Source organism: Alligator sinensis, unplaced genomic scaffold (assembly GCF_000455745.1).
Source record: "Alligator sinensis unplaced genomic scaffold, ASM45574v1 scaffold1018_1, whole genome shotgun sequence".
In the NCBI taxonomy this organism is placed as follows: Eukaryota; Metazoa; Chordata; order Crocodylia; family Alligatoridae; genus Alligator; species Alligator sinensis.
In genome coordinates this window covers 2325622-2331411 of record NW_005842038.1, presented here as the reverse complement: position 1 = coordinate 2331411, position 5790 = coordinate 2325622, and the positions used below count along the sequence as shown (strand labels likewise).

At 43.4% G+C, this 5790-nt stretch overlaps 1 protein-coding gene across 1 annotated transcript in view; it reads right to left on the bottom strand.

Annotated features, from left to right (window-relative positions):
• Positions 1-1603, bottom strand: part of MYO1E (myosin IE) — a 128026-nt gene extending 126423 nt beyond the window's left edge. Inside the window, exon 1 of the mRNA XM_025202836.1 lies at positions 1588-1603. The gene's annotated coding sequence lies outside the window, so the exon portion shown is untranslated. The remainder of the gene's footprint in view (positions 1-1587) is intronic.
• Between the last annotated feature and the right edge of the window lie 4187 nt (positions 1604-5790).

Here is a 5790-nt window from a genome sequence, read left to right as displayed (position 1 = left end):
CAAACCTACATGAACTCAAAAAATCACTGCAAACCAAAACAAGCCGAGTTTCACGTGGCACTATAAACTTTGCTGCCAGACTCCCAGGTAATACAGACCACTTTTCATCTAGAATTTGCTTTCTGCACTCTTAAGAAAGCAGCTGCTGTCAGGACTGAGTGTTGACTCCCTTGCTACTACCAGCACACACCAGGAAAAAGGCAGGTGCATGTATTTACTGGCATCTGTTTTTTATTTTTAACTGCTCTGCATTTCACTGCACTGTGCTGAAGGCTAGAAAACGATTCAATTTTGTTTGGGCTCCACTGTTAAAGCAAGACTTACAGCCCTTTTAAAATCAAATATTGGCTCCACCAGCATCATGCACTGAACTGATTTTTCTGTAAACTTTTACGTCAGCTTATCACACAACATATCCATTTGTGATCACATTATAAATCAAAGGATTGGCTCAAATGTTTCTACTATGCCATGATATGTTACCACTGACTCTCTTTGTTTCTAAAAACAGTTAGCACATTTAAAGTGCTGTACAACTTACCTGAGGAATGGTCTCAAAGGCAGTAGTGGAAGCTCCATTTATGACACTCATCCATACATATAAGACATAAGTGGGGTGACAGAATAGGATGAAGAGCATAATTGTATGGGTGTTTATATATGTACTTTAGAGCTATAAATACGGAAATGAAGTGTTCTGTCTACCCTAAAAATGTGACAATGCTATTTAATGTTAACTTATTCTACATCAGGGGTGTCCAACCTTTTTGAATGTGGGGCCGGATCGCAAACTTTTTATCATCCAGTGGGCCAGCGAGCCATATTCAAAGACGTCACAGGAAGTGGTATTATATCAGGAAGTGATGTCACATGACCTTTGACACCAATGAAGTTGCAGGGGTTGACACGGTGCTGGTTGACATGGCATGCATGCCCGGGTTGACATGGTGCTGCAGGAGCCGCTTGGCTACAACCGGGTTGACCTGGTGCTGGAGAAGCTGCGGGGCCAGGCCGGGGTTAACCTGGGGCCCGCCTGGCCTGCTGGTGCCATGCCCTGGTTGACATAGTGCTGCAGGACCCGCCCCCAGCCAGGAAAAGCGGCATGCAGCTGAAGCGGGCTTCCCATGTGCTGCTGGGGACGGAAGGAGGCTGGCCAGGTCTGCACTGGCCAGCAGATGCGGTGGCGGAGCCACATGCCACTCAGGACTGACCGGTGCAGGCTCATCGCGGCCTCGTGCGCCTTGTGCACGGGCGGCTCCTCACCGTGCTCCCTCTGCGCTCTCTGCCCACCTAGCCGCTGCGGCTCTGCGCTCTCTGCCCGCCTCGCTGCGCTCCATCCGCCCTCGCTGCGCTCCATCCTCACTCTCTGCCTGCCTCGCCGCTGTGGCTCCGCGCTCCTTCCGTGCTCCCTGACCGCCTCACCGCTGTGGCGCAACGCTCTCTGCCCGCCTCGCTGTGCTCCCTCCATGCTCTCTGCCCGCCACGGCTCTACACTCCGCAGCGCTCCCTGCCCGCCTCGCCGCACTCCATCCGTGCTCTCTGCCTGCCCTGCCACCACAGCTCCACAGCGCTCCCTGCCCACCTCACCGCACTCTATCCGCGCTCTCTGTCCGCCTTGCCGCCACAGCTCCGCAGTGCTCCCTGCCCGCCTCGCCGTGCTCATTCCATGCTCCCTGCCCGCCTCGCCTTCGCTGCGGCTCCAGGCCAGACAAAATGGCTTGGCAGCCCACATGCCATATGTTGGACAAGCCTGTTCTACATCAATCTAACTGAAAATGGAAATGGTTAAAGTTATGCTGAAGCTGATAGATATGTTCTCAAACTCAAAAGGAAAGCTTCCTATAACCTTTGATTTTTACCAAGCCTTGCCCCAAACAACACTATTATCTCAGATCAAAATGTCTCCATGTCACTAGCACTGACCACAGCAAGCATTTAGCTGAAATATGTAAAAAGATGTTTTCCCATGGAGAACAAAAGGAACCATCACCCAGGTAGAGGGTGAAGGAGTCAAAGCTAGGAATGCCCTCAAAGAACAAAGTAGGCAATACATAATTAAATAAATTATTATTAAATTGAGCATACTTGAAAATTTGATTTTGCTGAAGTAATCCCTCCTCAGCCTAATTATCTGAAAATCTACAGCTTGTTTCTGAACATTCATTACTCTAAGAAGCTAATCAGAGACTGGCTAACCTTTTAACCCATTTTTAATAGTGGAGTAAGATACATTTGTTACCCGGGGTTACTAGGAATAACAGCCACAAATTGTGAGAGAGAAGGTTCAGGCTGGACATCAGAAGACATTACTTTACAGTTAGGGCTGCCAGGCTCTGGAATGGGCTCCCAAATGAGGTGGTACTCTCTCCTACCTTGGGGGTCTTCAAGAGGAGGCTGGACAGATATTTGGCTGGGGTGATATGACCCCGGGCACCCATTCCTGCCTGGAGCAGGGGGTCAGACCTGATGATCTGTTTAGGCCCCTTCCGACCTTAAGTACTATGATATAATACCATATAAAAAGTATTTTTAAAAATGCACACAAACATGAACAGTAAAAAACTAGTGGCACCCCGGAGGCTTGCAGAGAATAAATATTATTTTTATCGTAAAAAATTCCAGCGTTATCATATAAATGATAAACCTAACATTAAATATTTAAGTTTTCATTTTGTACTATTTGTACTTGGCAATAATGTTCACATACAACTGAAAGCAAAGAAAGGAATCTTTAGTAAAAACAATGAGCTAGACTGGAAGCAAACTTAAAAAAAAAACAACCCACGGTTTGGAACACTTATTCTTCATGGAATGTAGAAGAAAATACAAGAAAAGGAGAAAGAGGTTCTGTGGACCCTTGAAATGCAATATGAACACTTGGCAAACTGCCAGTCTTTAAGTAAATGTATGAAAGATTTTATCCTAAGGGCATTTGTTGTTAAACCCAGTTAATGAACAGTACAAGTGTCAGTAAAGGAATGTGGTCAGCAAGTCATCTTTTTATCTTTCACTTAGAAGTTGTTTGATGGCAAAAGCAGTAAATTAACTTATGTATGAATAACACAAATGCTAACATATTTGGATTCTGACTTTTGACAGCCCTGTTCTTTTAATCATGAAAGCAAAATTAGAAAGAAACAATCAAAAGAACAATGAAATAGTCATGTATTTGTAATAACATATCAGCATGACTTTAGTATTAGAGGCATTTGATTCATGACCCAGATACATGACATGTTTATACTTCTGTAATGTACATGGGTTTTATACACTGATGTAAAATTACACCAAACAAACGGGCATTAATTCCAAGATGGCTGTAGGCAGTGGCAGTACTGAGCCTTACCAATAAGTGGTCAGTAACAGGTACTGTATTAATCAGAATCCAAGAAGACACTGAATTTAAGATTACCTCCCCACAACGGCAGCTCTGGCCCCAGCCCAGTGGTGGTGTCATCACTGGCAGCAAATGTGGCTCTGGCTCTGGTTTGGGGCAGGAGCCAGAACAGCTGCCTGTCCTGGGCCAGTACCCAAATCCAAGACAAGGCTCCCTGCACTCATATGTTGAGTTGGGAGCAGGGGAAGGAAATCTAGTCTTAGATTTGAGTAAATGCAGTGAGAGACTGTGTACCTGGAGCAGATGGCTACCATGGAATAGCTCTGCAAACTTAACACCTATGCTCCTATAAATTGCATCAATCTAGTTTAACTGAAATTAAATTCTATGCCGGATTCAAGCGTAGTTTTACCCCTGATTTTTCCTGTGGTAATCTGTACCAGATTCAAGTGAGTTATACCAACAGGGGTGAGTTCTGTGTCTTCTTCCATTTTCATGCTTGCATAAAGAATGATTGTCAATTATGTCATCAAAGTCAGTGATTGTGATTCTCAATGAGTGTGCTGGGGAGCCCAGGGGTACCATGAAATCCTTTGAAGAGTACTACAAGGTATGAGGAGATAAACAGCTGAGTGCAGGTTTGGACACAGTCCCTGCCCCTATCACCCAGCCAGTCTGCAAGCACTTAAGCACTGTTATAAATTTGTTTTTGAAACAGGGTGTCACTCGATTCACAAAAGTTACAGAGAGGTGCCTTGAGTCTAAAGAGGTTGAGAACCACTGGTGAAAGCTTTTAGCAATGCTTGAAGAGCAAGCAGTTCCCATTTAACACCCTTCTTTTAAAAGACTGAAGATTCTTCTCAAATTATGCATTTTCCTCTTTGTACATCTGGCTTCTAGAGATCCTGAACAAACTGTGTGATAACAAGTGATGATTAAACTTTCTTATGCTAAATAATTAAAGACCTTAATTCTATTAATAATTAAAGGTAAATGATAGGCACTATTCTTTCACAAGAAACTGATATCCAGATAACCATGATTTCATCTAAAATGTCAATTCTTCAAAATGTGTATTTATTAATTCATTATACCAATTAAAGGATTCATTTTTAAAAGGAGCAGTTCACTATGATGAAAGACTGCAGTCAAAATAAAAGGTAGTCAGTCCCTATTCTAAATTATATGACTTCTGAGGACAGGCTGGGGGAACTGGGCTTATTTAGTCTGGAGAAGAGAAGACTGAGAGGGAATTTAGTAGCAGCCTTCAACTACCTGAAAGGGGGGGAGGTCAAAAGAGGATGGAGCTGGACTATTCTCAGTGGTGGCAGATAACAGAACAAGGACCAATGGTCTCAAGATGCAGCACGGGAGGTTTAGGTTGGATATTAGGAAAAACGTTCTCACTAGGAAGGTGGTGAAACACTGGAACAGGTTACCTAGAGAAGTGATGGAATCTCTATCCTTGGAGGATTTTAAGGTCTGGCTCAACGAAGTCCTAGCTGGGATGATCTAGTTGGGGATGGTCCTGCTTTGAGCAGGGGGTTGGACTAGATGACCTCCTGAGGTTCCTTCCACCTCTCATTTTCTAAGTTTTCTGAATTTCCAAAATCTTGCTGAGACAACAAATGACTGCAACAGGGACAATATCCAAAAGTCCCTTGGGAGTCACTGCTCTTCAGATAAATGCCCCCATCTGGAGGGGCCTCAGCAGGCAAAAGCATAACAATATTAAGGAAAAAGTTCTCACAGCATTGTCCAAATTGGGGGGTGGAGAGAGAGAAATCAAAATATCCCAGAGTTAAAGTTCAGGTCACACATAATGGGGGCTGCAGGGGGGAAAGGGGCAGGGGCTCTCACACATGAGGCATAATTTTAGCTCTGACTGAACTGTGTTCCATGTAGAAAAGAGGAGAAAGTGCAAAAATATGGCTACAAATAGATCAGAAACGTAATTGAACAGTGACACAAACAAATCCATGTATATTTTAAATAAGCATTAGGTCATTGTTTATTCAGTACAATCTGAAATGTCTATTGTTTGGCAGCCACAGCATGGCACCACTTTTATTTCATCTACCTTAGAAGAGGAGTGACTAGCAAAACATCCATTTGTCTTGTAAAGGATGTGATTTAAGTTACTATTTAAGGATCTTAGTGATTATTCTCTGAACTAGTATTCTGATGAAATTATACTGTAGTTTTATTGCTTTGTTGTTTTTTGTTGGATTTTTTTTCTATTAAGATCCTTATTTTAGTCAAGAAGAATGACACCATGAGATTTTTGTAGAGAACATAGTGCACATCAGGTTTCCTACATATATAATTCAGTGCAAAACAAGGTAAACAAGGCAAAATGGAGGAGCTGGCAGCATTTGGCAACTACTAGAACTGTTAGGTTCTCTCACAAGCTAAGCTCTCTGCAAAGCAGAAGGCAGTTATGAAGTTCCTTG